Source organism: Microcebus murinus, chromosome 3 (genome assembly GCF_040939455.1).
Source record: "Microcebus murinus isolate Inina chromosome 3, M.murinus_Inina_mat1.0, whole genome shotgun sequence".
In the NCBI taxonomy this organism is placed as follows: domain Eukaryota; kingdom Metazoa; phylum Chordata; class Mammalia; order Primates; family Cheirogaleidae; genus Microcebus; species Microcebus murinus.
The window spans coordinates 32,862,090-32,879,106 of NC_134106.1; the positions used below are offsets into that span (position 1 = coordinate 32,862,090).

The 17,017-nt window shown below is 36.7% G+C and overlaps 1 protein-coding gene and 1 long non-coding RNA gene across 8 annotated transcripts in view; one reads left to right on the plus strand and one right to left on the minus strand.

Moving 5' to 3' along the window:
* SLC8A1 (solute carrier family 8 member A1) overlaps positions 1-13,758 on the minus strand; it is a 366,483-nt gene extending 352,725 nt beyond the window's left edge. For 4 of the 7 annotated variants that reach the window (XM_076000699.1, XM_012788542.2, XM_076000700.1 and 1 more), the window contains exon 1: positions 13,610-13,757. The gene's annotated coding sequence lies outside the window, so the exon portion shown is untranslated. Of the gene's footprint in view, positions 1-13,609 lie in introns of all 7 variants that reach the window. The other 3 variants (XM_076000702.1, XM_076000701.1, XM_012788537.2) reach the window with 2 other exon arrangements.
* The window catches only part of LOC105884539 (uncharacterized), a 54,306-nt gene continuing 50,457 nt past the window's right edge, over positions 13,169-17,017 (plus strand). Inside the window, exon 1 of the long non-coding RNA XR_012918545.1 lies at positions 13,169-13,378. This is a non-coding gene — a long non-coding RNA (uncharacterized LOC105884539). The remainder of the gene's footprint in view (positions 13,379-17,017) is intronic.

The window sequence follows — 17,017 nt, forward strand, 5'->3', positions numbered from 1 at the left end:
AGACTTGCCTTCTTTATTGATAGAGTTAGGCTTTGTCATAAAAGATTGTCAATGATTCAGTTGTTAGATGCCTGAAATTATCTGATTCAAGAGATAAGTTTTTATCTATCTATTGATCTATCTATCTATCTATCTAAATAAAACAGATCCATTTGGGGCTATATTTGAAGAGCTTTCCAGAAAACTCTTTTGGCAGCTATGAGGTACCCACTCATTGTCACTGCCTCCTCACTGGCAGGAAACACTTGGACTGTAATACATGGAAGAATAGGAAGCCCAAGCCTAACTTTAGATGCTATCTGAGCATATTACTCTGGTATCATTAGGATGTCCACACTGTGTGATCTATAAACAGATTACACGGATAGGTTCACTTGGCATATCTGCTTGTACACACTGGTAAACTGAGACAAGTTCCAGATCCAAATGCATGCAGCAATCAAGTGATGTCTGGTATTGTCTGATTAAAATCCATTTGTAAGAGTATTGTTTAAAATTGTTTCAGCACTATCTGAAGAGAGACAATACTGGTGTATGGCGAGTACTTCAAACGGCTGGATCAAGATCTGGATAATGTTGCTGAAAATGCGAATGGCAGCTTCTCACCACCACCATGTGTTGATTTTGCACTTGATAGCCAGACAAACCGGTGTTCGAATTTTAAAAAGTTGTTCTAAGAATATTTGTGAATATTGGAGATAAAAATCCTCAGAAAATGGATTTTCACTTAAAAGAAAAAGATTCCACTTACTCTGTGTTCCATGTGTGTCTTCTCACTTTGGGGCTGGCTAGTGAAATTGATAGCTTTTGAGAATGGTGAGCTTGGATGGTCTTACAATAAATAGACTGTATATTTTGGAGTCAATCAGTCAAAGCCTACACATCCTTCAGGATATGAATGAATAACATTACAAAAATCTATTTAAATTTAGTCAGGTGGACTTTAGAATGTAAAGAACAAATAGGATTCTTAAAATTAGCTTAGCAGTATGGAGTTAAATAAGGAGGGACAGACCTCCTGCTTGGGGCCTATGAAAGACAAAAACAAAAAAAGAAACAAAAACTCCTCAGCATCCATTTACTTCTAGTTTCTCATCCAATTAGAATGAATTTGACTTATTAGTTTGGTAATTCAATAAACATTTATCAAGCACACCTACTATATGTCAGACCCGGTAGCAAGACCTGTGTATATAAAGATGAGTCAGATAAATATATGTCTTCAAGGAGCTTAGAGTCTAATGAAGAGGCAGAAAAATACATGTTGACAACACTAAGGACTAACACAGAGACATCCTCAGGGTACAGTGGGAGCATAAGGGAGAATATAAATCTCAATTGGATAATGGGATGTGGAGCATCATAAAGAGAATGGTTCTTTAAAACTTGATTAAGTTTTAAAGCATGAGCAGGGGTTGTTAAGTGAATAAAAGGGGGAAAAAGACACTCAAGAAAGAAAGTATTAAACATGTGAGCAAATAGACCTCTGAGCCACTCTGACTACTTCAGTGAATCATAAGCAGTTTGGGAGAGACGGGACAAAGAATGTTTATGGGGATCCAGGGAGAGATAAACTTAAGTGCCTGGCAACTGACAATAATTGGCAGGACTACAATTTCCAGTGTTTTTGGTATTAAGCTAATGAATTTGGATTTTATACTGAGAGTTACAGGGATTCATTGAAAGATTTTACATATGAACGTGACTGATTAAAATTGTGTGCCCTTTGGCAACAATGTGGAAAGTAGTTGAAAGTGGCTAGGCTAGAGGCCAGACATCTCTTAGCAAGGTATTGTAGTAACTCAAGTCATATTATAACAGACAGATGGTAACTGATACGAGAGACATTCAGGAGGTATGAACTGTAGGATTTGGGGACTGATTTGATGTGGTGTGGACACATTAAGCAAAAGAAGGGAGTTTAAGCTGATTTTTACTTTATGGTTAATCAAAGAGCTAGATAAACCAGAAAGATCAGCCAGCTGGATAGTAAAAATGATGAGCTCAATTATGAATGTGTTAGATTCTAGTTAGTAGGCTCTGCGGAAAAGGGTTGAATATACAGTTTTATATGTGGGTTGCAGGATGGACGATAAACATTAATAAGGGGAAACTAGATCCCAAGATAAAAATGATGTTAAAATAGTACCTAGCTGCTCTAAATTTGTTCAGTGACTTTGCCCAAGGAAATTACATCCCAATGTATGAAATCTTTTTGAAGATAACATTGAACCAATCAGTAGTCTTTGAGGAATTCTGTAGATCGAAATAGGAACTATAAGATTGCAAATAAACAAATATAACTTTAACGTCCATATTCAAGTCAGTCTAATTTTATAAACTTCAGGGATCTAAAACCTGCAGGATCAAGAAACACTGTGGGCTGGGCGCTGTGGCTCACGCCTATAATCCTAGCTCTTGGGAGGCCGAGGCGGGTGGATTGCTCAAGGTCAGGAGTTCAAAACCAGCCTGAGCAAGAGCGAGACCCCGTCTCTACTATAAATAGAAAGAAATTAATTGGCCAACTGATATATATATAAAAAAATTAGCCGGGCATGGTGGCGCATGCCTGTAGTCCCAGCTACTCGGGAGGCTGAGGCAGGAGGATCGCTTGAGCCCAGGAGTTTGAGGTTGCTGTGAGCTAGGCTGACGCCACGGCACTCACTCTAGCCTGGAAAACAAAGCGAGACTCTGTCTCAAAAAAAAAAAAAAAAAAAAAAAAAAAAAAAGAAACACTGTGGACAAATGATTTGTGATGTTTACTAGGATATTTGACGTAACTAAACAAAAGTATAATACTTTGGAGCTAATGGAGAAATATGGACAGAATGGTAATTCAACTGAATGGAACCCTTACTAACAACTGTGCTTGAAGAATGCTGACTCTGGATGATAGTGGGTGAGTGGCATGCTACATGGCCCTGTCCTTGGCTTTGTCTACATACTTTGTCAGAGTACTGGATGATGATGTAAAGCCATTTTTACTATGTTTACAATAGATATCAAAGTGGCAGAGTGAAAATAGTCTGGGTAACATTTAAGATCCACAGAAGTCTTAACAGATTAAAGCTTACCAGGGGTGGGTCTCAAGGTCCTGCTCATGGAGCTCTCACAATTACCTTAAAAAGTGCCTCTTGGCTGAGTTGTAGCTGTCAAACCCCTCAACACACAAACTAATTACATAATAAAATAGAAACTAGGGCACATTCAAAGAAGAATTTTGAGGCATTAAAGTAGGAAGGAATTCACATACATATGTTAAGAGGATCAACTAAAGGAACTGGAGCCATAGAGAAAATTTGAGAGAAACGTCATAACTGCTAGTCAGTAGAGACTTCAAGGGATGTCAGGTGGAATAAGAATCATGTTCTATATAATCCTAAGGACTGTAACTCGTGGTCCAGGACAAAAGAACATACTTTTCCTAGTTAATCTCTGTGTTGCATTTGCCCATAGTGGAGTGTATAATAATGTTGAATCTGGAGACAGATTTGTCCAGCACTACTATTAATTATAATATCTGTGTGACCTTGAACAGGTTTACATAGCCTCTCCCTGTCTCATTTTCCTCATCTTAAAATAGGGATGATAATGGGATCCAGCCTTTATGGTTATTGTCAGGATTTCATGAGTTATTATATGTAAAAGCACTAAGAAAAGTGCCTGGTGCATAGGAATTGCTTTATGTGCTAGCTCCCATTGTTAGTAGTAGTTACAGAAGCAAAAGGGCAGTTGTTCCACAAGGAAATACTAGGTAGAAAAAGAGATTTAGAGGTGTACTCCTTAAGTAGCTTTTAAAATTTTATGGGTCCTTCGTAAACCAGTGTCTATAAGTTGGTGATAGTTCCCAAATGTTGATGGCTGCCCACACGACCTCCATCAGAGTTTGTGGGGAAGCCAGCTGCAGACAGCAGCCTCTGTCCCAGGACTAGGGAGAGCTTCTACTTGCTTATCTCACCAGCTCAGGTGCTCCTTTCATTTCTGAACTTATCTTCTTGCCTTCATATTTTAGTTTTCCATGCATGTTTCTGCTGTCCTCTGCGTCAGTGATCAATTCAGAATCTCTTTTTTCTGGCTCATTGTCTTTAACTTTGAAGAATATGAAACACCAAGAAGGTTTATATATATATATATATATATATATATATATATTTTTTTTTTTTTTTTTTTTTTCAGAGATAGGATCTTGCTCTGTCACCCAGGCTGCAATGTAAATTGTGGTGACTGGCACCATCATAGCTCACTGCAGCCTGGAAATTCTGGGCTTAAGTGATCAGTGCCTCAGTTTCTGAAGTAGCTAGGACTACAGGCAAGTGCCACTGCACCTGATTAAGTTTTTATTTTTTGTAGAGACGCAGTTTCACTACCTTGTCCAGGCTGGTCTTGAACTCCTGGCCTCAAGTGTTCCTACTGCTTCCACCTTCAGAAATGCTGGGATTATAGGCATAAGCCACCATACTCAGCCAAAGTCTTTACGTTTAAAAACTCCCAGGCATAAACTAAAGTTCATAGAACCATAAGCACAAAGCAAATATTAGATTTTCATGGAAAATGGGCAAAGGCCTCTTTCCATCTCTAGGCGATCATAACAACCTTGCGATTTTGATAGCAGCTGAATCAGCATGCCATTGTTTCTAAACTGTGATTCAGGTGTATGTGTGTGTGTGTGTGTGTGTGTGTGTGTGTGTGTGTGTGTGTGTGTGTGTGTATATATCATGTTGTACACCCTGAAAATATAAAATTTTATTGGTCAATTAATTTTTTTTAAAAAAAATCATAGTTTGGAGTTCCTCATGCCTCTGCCTATCTACCCAAAAATCTACCTAAAATTTCTGGATTGAATCCTTGAATCAAATTCAGCACCCATTCCTCTCTCTGGACCATACCTTTCTCACATTGAGTTCCAGGGAGGCTGGACTATAGTCACAAGATATTAATTAGTTCCTTAAAAAAATAAAATCTCTGAACAAATTACTTTGAGAAACATTGAATCACTATTAACAGTGCTTAGATATTCCCAAGGCAGATTAACCTCTTAAAAGCCCCAAGACTTCCTTCAGTAAAGAATTAATTTACCTGAGTTTAACCTGTTCGTCCCTAGTTTATCCTTTCATAAAATTATTTTTAGCCCATGGTCCATTAATATCTTCTAAATCTAGCTATTGGTGAAAAAGTTTGAAACTATTAATTTTAGCTGCCAACACATACTCAGTACTCACTTATTCTTGAAAATAGCCCTTTAGTTAGGGAAAACATATGTCCCAGTTTGTCTGGGACAGTCCCAGTTTGCTGATATTGATCCAGGTTAATTAATTATTAAGTGCTCCCTCTTTCACTCTTAAAACTATGTTTGTTCTGATGATCAGTTACATAGGCAATCAACTTATGAAGGTATTTTTTTATCATCTGCCTTTTTTTTTTTTTTTTTTGCTTTTGCCTCTCTACAGTCTATCCTGCCTACTGCAGCTAGAAAGAATGTTTACAAATATAAATTAGACCATTTGCTTTCTCAGGTCATAATCCTCCAGTGGCTTCCTAGCACCCTCAGCCAAATCTATGGGCCCCAAAGACATAATGAATTAGCTGCTGGCTATGTCTCTGACGTAATGTTTTTAAAATTCTCCTACTTTGTATCCAGCCTAACTGGGCTGCTTACTGTTCCTTGAACACATCAAGTATGTTCCTGCCTCGAGGCCTTTGCGTCTGCTGCTTTTTTCTCTTCGTCTGGAAATCTTCTCCCCAGTTATTCACATGACTTGTTTCCTCACTTCATTTAGTTTTCTGCTCAAATTGCATTTCCTGTGACCACCCTATTAAAAAGTGCTCTCCTTTCTCCAGCCTTCTCTATCTCCTTATCTTGCTTTATTTTGTGTTTGGCTGGGGTGTTGTTTGAGATACGTCACCAATGCACCAGTGACGTTAGCACTCTGGTACATCTATTAAGATGTGTAGATCCCCTTTGTATAATATTTCCACTATTTTCAGTTCTTCAACATAAATTAGCAAACAGCTAAAAATAACCACACATTCTTGCTCACTTTAGAAGACTGGCATTTTTAATAATGTTGCCAACTTTCATGTATCTCCCTCAGTTTCTAGATCCTTTGATTGGCAAGCACTCTCTTTTGACCTGGGTGCTTTTTTTGATGAATATGCATGTGATCAACCTTCTTTACTTTGGGAAATGGATCTACAAGTAAATCAGACACTTACAGGCAAATAGCTTTCTAGAAATCACCCACTACATCTCCTAGTCAGATAGGAAAACAGACTAAGGAAGAGAAATGTCTTCTTCAACTGCTTCAGTGGGTGGGTGGATTTCTGTTTTGGTTTATGCCACATCAAGCCCTTTCGGGAGTTGCCTCTTGCCTGCCTAGCAGGGAGCGCAATCCCTGGTCCCATCTCATCCACTACTCAGGTGGGACCTGACCAAAGCTTAGCAATAAGAATATATCACCCCCTGTGGATGCAAAGAGTGGCCCTGGCTTCAGATAGAGCTATATGCAGGAGATTGATATATCAAGTGAATTTTTTCTTTCTACCTTTCCACTCTGCTATACTCTTCATCCTAAATTGAAATCAGACCAGGAGGCATCAAATATTGTCTTGGTCATTTCTAGATGTCATCCTAATATTGTTCTCAGAAGAATGAAAATCCCCCCTGCCCAGCATCCATATCAATTCTGCAATAACTTTCTGCTATGTTCCATTTAATGCTTTTTAGGCCAATGAGTATAGATAGAAAAGCAAACAGACAAAATGAATATAATCCTTGACATGAAAACAAGAAGAGCGTAGGCCTTCACCTTGGCTTTGGGACCCATTATTGCATATAAGCTAAATACATAAAGGTTATTTAAATTTAGGTTTTTTAATAATATAACATTGGAATCTTGTTTTTAGCACATTTTATTCTTGTTTCATTTTGTTTTTCAATGTTTTAAATTGCCCAAGAAGGCAGGTGTATAATATAATAATATAATTTTATAAATTACCATGATTTATTATTGATATGGTTTTTGACTGTTGATAATTTAAAAAAAGAAGTCTGTCACAGTCTATAGATTTATGGGAATTGAAGGAACTCAAGTATTTGTTTTAAGTCTCTAATATTATTATTTGCTTTTCCTTTCCTATGCTTGTATCAATGTATATATTTATCTTTTTAAGGCAAAAGAATATTTACATGTTAAATGTTAATAGTATCATCTCTGAGAAAATAGTATACTATGCGATCTTTGAATGTGTGATAGCATGGTAATAGAGTACTAGAAAGTGGATTTGACCACTCTTCCTCTGCACATGCATGCTAGAAAGTGAGGGGGGAAAAGACAAACTTTCATTAAATTCCTTCGGCAAAAATAAAAAAGTAACCAGTTTCTCTATTAACTAATTTGTATTGCCAGAGTTAAAATATATTTCATTGCAATTTTTATAAAACTAAATGCACAACTCACAATATTGGTGAAAATTGTGGGTTGAGTTCCCCAAGGCCCTATGCTCATAAGCATAATCTACTAGGTAAATTGAATGTCAAGTGGATTTCTTGTTCTTCATTTTATATTTATGAATCAAAATTTAATACAATTTAATATGTATGTGAGATGGGTTCCTGCATACAATACTCACTTTCATTTCAGTGATTCTTATCTCATTTTCTCATTTTTATCCAAATCATCTTTCTGTATGATGTTGAAGAGTAGGGGGAAGGATGTTGGGAATTTTGAAGTATGTTTATTGAAATGATTAATATGATAGGCAGAGAGAGTATGAGGATGGAATACAGTCACAAAATAATCATTTAACCTCTATCTCTGAAAAATATCCACTCGACAATTTGGAAATGTTAGTTTATAAAGAACAATTAATGTTATTTTTTATATAGTTGGTACTTAGAAAAACTATTTCAGACGATTAGCTTATTCATTAAACATATGAAATTAAATAAATGAGCAGTAAACTGAGAAGAATAAATAACATCATTTTGCTCTTATTCAGTGTAGTGCTGGCAAGAAATATTTTTCACACGTTAATTTTGTTATTTGCTTCCAATGTGAAAAGGCCATGAGAGGACTGTGGGACAGTGTAGCACAGAGGCTAAGTACAGCTTTCGGATCCTGACTCCTCAGTTTACTAGCTGTGTGATGCTGGGCATATTATTTAACCTTTCTATGTGTCAGAGTCTCCATCTGTGAAATGGGTGACTATCTCATAGAGTAATGTCAGGATTAACAAGTTAATGCATGTAACCTGGTTAGAAGTGTTCTTGGAAGGTAGTTAAGGGTTCCACATGTATCAAGATAATTTAATTGGGATTTGAACGTGGATTTGTCTGAATCTGGAACTCCTGTTCTTACTCTCCCCCCAAAAGACTTTATTTCATAGAATGTGTTTTATCCATGTAACTAAAGCAATGGTAAAATTCATGAAGATTTAAAAATCGTTTGTTAAAATTATGTTTCTTTATATTAAATTCAACAAAATAGCTTGTAATGATAATGGTTCATAATGTCATTTTATGTATGATTGCATCTTGTCTCTCAGAGGGCATGTTGCTTGGCAGGTTAATGGTCTAGAGTTATAATTATTATCTTATATTATTATTAATTGGAATCCAAGACATTTCTCTGTATAGAGTAAATATTCAGTGGATATTTATCTCATTTACCTAAAACATATCTTGTTCAGAAAATGATTTAAGACATTCATTATTAAACTGGTCCCCTTGTCTTCTATTATGGTATGACTTCATCTTTGAAAGATTTTTTTATGTCTCTTAATATTCATGAATGAATGTATATCTATGTTTATTTATTTTTATATCAGAAATAATGGCTTTTGGCTGGGTGAGTTGGGTGACCCCTGTAACCCGAGCACTCTGAGAGGCCAAAGTGATAGGATCTATTGAGGTTATGAGTTCAAGACCAGCCTGCACAACAGCAAAACCCTGCCTCTACTAAAACCAGAAAAAGTTAGCCAGATGTCTTGACACATGCCTATAGCCCCAGCTACTGAGGAGGCTGAGGCAGGAGGATCACTTGAGCCCAGGAGTTTGAGGTTGCTGTGAGCTAGATCAATGCCATAGCACTCTACCCAGGGCAACAGAGCAAGACTCTGTCAAAAAGAAAGAAAGAAAGAAAGAGAGAGAGAGAGAGAGAGAGAGAGAGAGAGAGAGAGAGAGAGAGAGAGAGAGGGAGGGAGGGAGGGAGGGAGGGAGGGAGGAAGGAAGGATCGTTTTCAGGCTCATCTTCATGTTAGGATTTGAAGAAGAAAATGAATTTAATGTTCATCATCAGTCAATCAAAGAGTATTAAAATCAATATATTTCAGATGCTCAGCACTAGTGCTAGATAGGTTAAGAAACTTGGACTTGAAAGATATTTAAGAATTCATCTATACGCTCCTAGAAAAGATATTGCTCTTCTGTTTAACATTTCTAGTAATAGGAGAATGAATCAGTTTCTTGTAGGAAATTCATTTGATGTTGAAGGATGATACCTCTGTTAATTGGTTACTATGCTAAACTCTTTATTTGGGTTTTGCCATTTAATCCCTTCAACATGGTCATTAATGTTATTATCTATCATTTATAGAGAAGAAACCAGAGGCTTAAAAAATTAGGTTCCCTGTCCAAAGTCTCACTGCCATTAATACACTGAAAAGCCAGAAATAAACTCAGACTGATTCCAGTCACCCTCAGCACTGATCACTCTAATCATCGTCTCCAAATACTGACTTGAGTAGTCTTCCTTATCATGAAGTGAAATCTAAAGGAGTTATTTATTTGATCTCTACCAGCATTTATCCAGAATCTTCTTTCCAAGGCTCTGAAAGCACAGTCTTTATCTCCTACTTAATTGGAAGGAGTCTGTCATGGACTCTATATACCCTCTTAGTATTTTGGCTAGTATTACTTCCTTATTCATACATTTTGATTATGTGAGAAATTAATATATCTTCTGCAAAAATTATGTACTCTTTCTCCAAACTTCTTGGCACTTACCAGAAAGATAGAAGGTGAAAAAAATTTAAAAAAAATTAAGCATGAAGCAAGCATGGCATTTTCTTTTCAGAAAAAAAATTACCCATTTTGTAGAAAATTGTTGCTATCCGAAATTACGTCTTTTCAAGATGGCTGCCTGATAATTTGCTAAAACAATATAAGATTACATTTAGCAGCTGTAGTTAAGAATCAAAATATCACATATACATATATCTTTCAATAATTGTGGTTAGCATTCACATAGGATTCAGGCTAAGGAGTATAAGAGGAGATATCAAGTAGATCAATATCAATCCTTTATTATAGAGAACGCTTCTTTTTAAATATGCTAAAACTTTTAAATAGGAATTCCCTGTCAGCAAAGATTACAGCAATAAAACTTTCAAAGAAATCATTTTTCTGGGAAAGAGTATCTTATTTTTTTTATCTTCAGCTGGGGTTTTGTTAAATTCCCCTGTTGAAATAAATTAGACTGGTTATTGCTTATTTTATTGCAAAAAGGAAGCGGTTCTCAATCTTGGCTGCATGTTCGAATTTTATGGAATGAATTAAAAAATGAGCTACTCTTGTCTGCACCCCATGAGGACATTTAGTTCATCAGGGTACAATGTGGACATCACCTACCCTAAGTGATCTAAATCACAGAGTTGAAAACCATGGCTCATTGCAGGGGAAGAAGTCAATGGTATAAGAAAGGCCATTTTCTCCTCACCAGCATGAAGTGCCATTTGAATTTGTTTCCCTTTCATTACTTCATAGACTTTAATACTACCATCAAAAATTCTGTCACATAATTTTCTTCTAAGACTTTGTCATGAGACTTGAAAATATCATATGAGTTTAAGATAAAAAAAATTGAGAGAGGTACTGCACGGGCAGATCAGTGCTGATCAGAATACCAGGATACCTGGATTCTAGGGAACCTTCACTTTCTACTGATGACCTTGGAGAAATCATATAGCCTTTCTGGTCTTCAAATTCCTCACCAGCACCTTCTCCTGGTTTTATGCTTTTTGTATCATTTTTAAAGTTCTTGATATCTTTGGTGTTCTGTCTGAGATCACTCAATGTCTCACAGTTTTTAATTACTTGAGCAAGGGGATTTTTAAAAAATAGAATAACCAATTGTGTGTGTGTGTGTGTGTGTTTTTCCCTTGAAACATAATGACCTTTCCTGTGGGTCAAAGTTTCTCCTGCTTCAGGAAAAGTAAATCCGTACTCTTACCTTCCCAACCTGGGAATATTGTTCTCTACCAAAGCCCTTGAAAAGTACTTGTCATTGTAGCACAAGCCATCCAGTCTGGTCCCATCCTGCAGACAGATGTCACAAACCTGTGCTGTATGCTATTTGGAATTAATTCAACTTTTTTGTCACACTTGGCCACCATGAATTTGCTTCATACCTCAGCTGACTATGACATGAAGCATTAAGATCTTTTTTTTCCACGTGAGACTGCCAACACATCCAATTTTCCTCTTAAAATATGATCTCCTTAAGATGTCCTACATGCATAGTCATCACTCAATACTTAACAAGTCATGAGTCAAAAGGGCAAATAACTTGATTGTCATTAAATTCCTATCATAAATGTTGACATACTATATACAAAAAATAGCAGTAAGCAATTCTCTGTTACTTATATTTCACTTCTTGAATTTGTTTGCAAGAGAAAAAACAAGCGCAGACATTTCTCATGAGGAGTGCACACTTGAAATGTACTTGGCAGTGAGGAAATGAAAACACAGTAGCTGATGTCATGTATGCATTGCATCTGTTCGCAAATATGAGTGGCATCATTTATATGAACCTTTTACATATTGAAAATTGCAAAGACTCCTGCTGTGCTGTTCCTTTTGGGAAGCTGGCTGGTATGTAGTGTTTAATTAAGTGTTTTAAAGCCATCTTTTTGTAGGCCTGTTCCACTTTAGCTGAAGTTATGACAGCTTGTCTCTGTTAGTTTAAAAAAAAGGGCACAGTTTATTCTCCCTCTTTCTCTCTCTTTCTCCTTTTCAGTTATAGAATATTAGCATTTTTAAGTGAAGTAAAATATCCTATTTTAGAAGTGTAAAAAGAGTATGTTTAATTGTGCTGTTAATTTAATGCGTGGCCAATGTAAATAGGCATGTAAAACAATGATTTGATGAAAAAATCCATCTTCTAGCTTTATAATTATTTTAATAATGACCATGTATTATTATTATTGAAATAAAACCACATTTTCTCTTTCTCTGCCACTTTTTTAGTGTGATGGAACAGTCACAGCTTGGAAGAAACCACCATATAACTAGTAATTTCATCCATATCTGTCAAGTGAATTAATTGCCTTTCCCAAACATCGAATTTATCCAAAGAATATCTCCTTGGTCAGTATTACAAACTATTTTTTATTATTTTCTTACACTTGTCTGTTAATCATTTTCCATGCCGTGTCTATCATCAAGAAAGGAAAATCACATTCAACATGTCTTTCCCTCTGCCTTATACACTATTATAAAACTGAAAACTTTGCTAAATGAGGAGTGGGTTCAAATCTAACTTGAATTATAGACATATTATTCTCAACAAGATAAATTTTGAATTTCAATTTCATTATCTTGTATAAGAATTATTTACATTAAATCTTGGAAAAAGACACATGTTTTATAAATATGACCTAAATTTTTTTTCCTTGACTATTGAGATTGGCAGGAGTTCGCTTATTTGCTAACAATTTTAAAAGATCTGCTTTAATCTAATAACTACAATTTGGTAATTTGCTGGAGTAGCATCTCACAGTGCAATTTTTATGATTTGATTGGTTAACTAGTATTCTATTGTCTTCACATTCACACTCTCACCTTTGGACTCCCAAGACATATAAGTTTTAATATTCTGCCACAATCTATTATTCTCAAAACATCACTGGTGACAAAATGATAATAACCTTTGGAAACATTTCCCTTCAAGTTTCTAAGTGTTCAGTCACTAACAATACAGAAAGAAACAAAATATTTTAAAGGTACTGAGAAAAGTCCAGTGCTTACAGATGGTTTCAGCAACTTTAACTTGCGCAAGACCCCATGTTTGTGAAAGTAACCCAAGAATCTTTGAACAGGATGTAATCAACCTCCAATCTGCTGAGAAACACTGCAAAAATGACTTCAGCTGCCAAAAATAATAATGTCGTTTACAAGCAGCTCTTCCTATGTCTAAGGAAGAACGAGTCACACATGCGAGTTTTTGCTGGCTTCGGGAGAACAAGCAAGGAAAAAGACAAATCCCACCTACCCTAGCCTAAAATACACAAGGAGTAGCAGAACCCCGCGGAAGCTGTGGCTCATTCCAAAAGGTACTGGCAATATTGAAGAAGACTCGTATCCGCAAAAATCTGCATGGTAAGTGACCCAGGATAAAGGGATTTTACTTGGCAGCAAATCTGTGCTGTCACTTTCCTTCCGTAGCCAAGCTGCCCTGTTACATACATCTTAGCCACCAGCCCCAACCCAAATCTTTCTTTTTTCCAAAATATTACTTGGGATCTTCTCCTAAAGGACATCAAGGGCTTTGGAGGGAATATTTGCAAATGATCCTTCAGATAAGTTTCGTGACAAAAGCCCTGCACCTACCTCTGTCAAGCCTTGGCTGCTCGGTCCGCATGGGCTGGATGTGAAAAAGGATCCGGTGTGGTATGACGGCTTCTCTAAATTTACCAGAAAGAAAGGACCTGGGATGCTTGTCCTTTAAGTGTCTCTAAACATGGTTTGCATAGCTGGATCTCAGCTTATCTGTGCCTTTCGGCTTTCGCTTCCATACATGGATCTGTTCCCAACAGTAACTCCAAGCTGTCGAAAAGAAGCTATCTGGCAGTTCTCCGCTTCATCCAACACATGGATGATAAAAATACACATATAGAGATCCTTTCATCCCGGCCCATTTCCTACCCTGACACTGTACACTTTTTGCAAATACACTTTTGAGATTGGCCTTTTCTACTGTCCAAATGTTTGGCACAGAACCAATTTTTACCTGATTCCCACGTAGAACTTTTAGGGTGTGGGTTTACTTAGCTTTATGAAAACAGAGACACAATTATGGTTTCTTACCAGGGTCTTATTCCTTAATGCTTTTAGTGATAGCATCTATATGGAACCTGTGAAATGTTTAATGAATGAATTAATATACAAATGAATAGCTGAACAAACGAATGACACTGTGAATGAATAAATACATATTTATTTAACTGGGAATAGATGTTAATGCTCTAGATTATTGGTCTTAAAGAAAAAGACAGCAGAGCGTCAAGGTATTCAAAATCTCTAAAAGAGAAGGAGCTGTTATTTTGAACAGCTTCTCATTTAGGGTATTGTGGCAGTTCCTCTAAGCTACTATCTAGCACATGGTTTCAGATTTAGAAAACTTTTTTTTAATGCCAAAGAATATAAACCTGAATGGGATATAATTAGTATAATTATTAATTGTCAAGAATAGCTTACATGGCACAGAACTGTGACCTAAATCTTAAGGAGGGGGTATAAATTTTGCTTTGCATAGTAGATAGGTTCTCCCTAAGGGGTTGCTGAAACTTGGCTTAACCCTCTAGCTCTTTTGAAATTTAGCTTCTTCTTTTTAAAATTTATCTCTATACTTGTTTCAATTTGTTGTTACTCTTGTGTAACAAGAGGTCAAAATACCAGGAGAAAGAGAAGAGAATTTCCAAATAACAATTATCCCCTGATTAATTTTTTTTCAAAATCATGTTAAAACTCTTGTAAGTTCTCCTGTTTAAAGAAGTAAAACTAAATTTAAGGCATATAGAAATAACTCATTTTGGCATATCAAAAATGAAATGAGTTTGCATAAAATATTCCAGAGGAAAAAGGGAGGGAATAGGCAAAGCAAGACTGGCAAAATGATAATTGTTGCAGGTGGTTGATAGGTATTCATTATACACTGTCTCTACTTTGTGTATGTTTAAATTTTTTATTAAAAATTGAAAGAAAAGAGAAAAGAAAGTATAAAGCAGATGTATGAAAAGAGAAAATACAGAACAGATGTATTAAAGACAAGTTTGAGGAATCCTAGATTTGAGTAATCTCTGTCTAAAAGCACTAAGGCCAGAAAAGAAGAGATAAGGATATATATTTATTTAATTCAAAATATTTATCCTGACATTCCAACCTCCTCCTCCCTACCTCCAATCAGAGCTACTCTAAGCAATAATTCATTATATTTAATGAAAATTAAGAGATGATATTTAAAAAGTCAACGAACATGTCAGTGCTAGATATGGTGGATGCTTATCTTACCCATGAGCCATTTAATACCCTCCCTTCCTTTGCCTTTTCTACTTTGGAAGTCCAAAAGCAAAACCCTTTTTCCTATTGTCCTTTATAGCTAGGGATGACCATGTTACATAGTTCTGGCCAAACAGGTGTCAATGGGAGTCCCCTGCGTGGGATCTCAGGAAAACTGATATTTATCTGTTAAAAACGGGCAGGCTCAGCTTTTGCCCCTCTGCAACCCTTCCACCAATTTTATTCCCAGAGGGTGAACTCGAAGCCAAATTGTAGCATTCATTTGGTGACCACGAGGGGACCAGCACGACTCTACAAGGAAAGGTAGATGTGGTAGATAGGCGGAACTTAAGTTCTTACCAGTATTATTGAGGAGCTATAGCAACCCTGAACTGCTCCTCTGGACTTTTTGTCATGTGAGAAAAACAAAACCGTAATTAATACAAAAAGTGAATTCTAGATTATAAACTCAGGAAAAGCTGTGCTCAGGTTCTGGCTGTGTTACTAGCTGTGTGACATTGACCATGTCACAGAGTTCTATTTTCTCTTAGTCAAGAGGACACTTGAACTGCTTAGCCTAGAATGGTCCTATGAAATAATGCATGTTATATATCTTCACATATTGCAGGGGAGTACATGAGTGTAAGGTGTGGCTAATTTAATGTACAAGGTGGTTGATAGGACACACAGCGCCTCCATAGTTAAATATAACAGTGACCAGGACTCTGCTTTCTGTTCAAAGAATTTGCAGATACTTTCTTTGACTGGCTTAACTTCAAACTTCTTGAGAATTCTTCTCTGAAGTTAGGAACATCCAAGTTAGGGGACATTTGTATATTCCAATACGTGTTTGCCCATTTTGGATCAGCCAAATTGAGTCGGCATGTTCTTGGTGAGCTTTGATGTGGCAGCGGGCCAGTTTCCTGCTTCACCTTAGGTAGGCTCACCTCTAGGGAACGGGAGGACCTAGGGGACTCATTCCTCTTCTGTTCTTTCCCAACAATGGAGGATGCTGTGGGGTTCATGTATAGGAAGAGGACTTTTGATAAAGAGGTTAAAGTCCTGGCATGTTTTTTTAAAAAAAGAGGTTAATTGATTTCCCGTGAGCCTTGTAAGCTTGAAAATCAGGAGTTAATGTATTGTTATCTCTTTGCATAACTCAGTGGGGAAGGATATGATACAGTTCACCTGGACATGATCTTTCACCAAAGGCTACTTTGCACAGGCTGTTCCTTTCAGTGGTGTGGTCTACACTTCCCTCCAAAAGTATGTCCACACCTATCTGTACTCCACCTTGTCTGCCACAAGAACATACCCTCAGGCTTTTAAGATTTAGCTCAGTGTCTCTTTCTTTCTGAAGTCTTTCCTGACCTCACCATCAGGTATTATAAAGCACATAGAGCCTATTGTTCTATTATCCCCATCCCCAATCTCTCTGTCTTTAGCCATTATACTGTGAACTGCTAGAGAACAGGGACTTTGTGTTATTTGTTTTTGTATCCTCAGGTCCATCATAGTGTCTGTCCTACAGAAAACCAATCTTAGCAGAAGTTTGTTGAAGAATTAAATGCATTGCTAAAAAATGATTGAAAAATGGATAAGTGGTAGTTACCTCTGAACTAGTGATCCCTGTTGTGTGCAAGGTATAAGAACTTCAAAACCCCACTGCCCATATGTCAACTGAAAGGAGATAGAAAACAGAGCGTTCAAAAATATGGAGTGGAGGCTCCCTTCCACTGA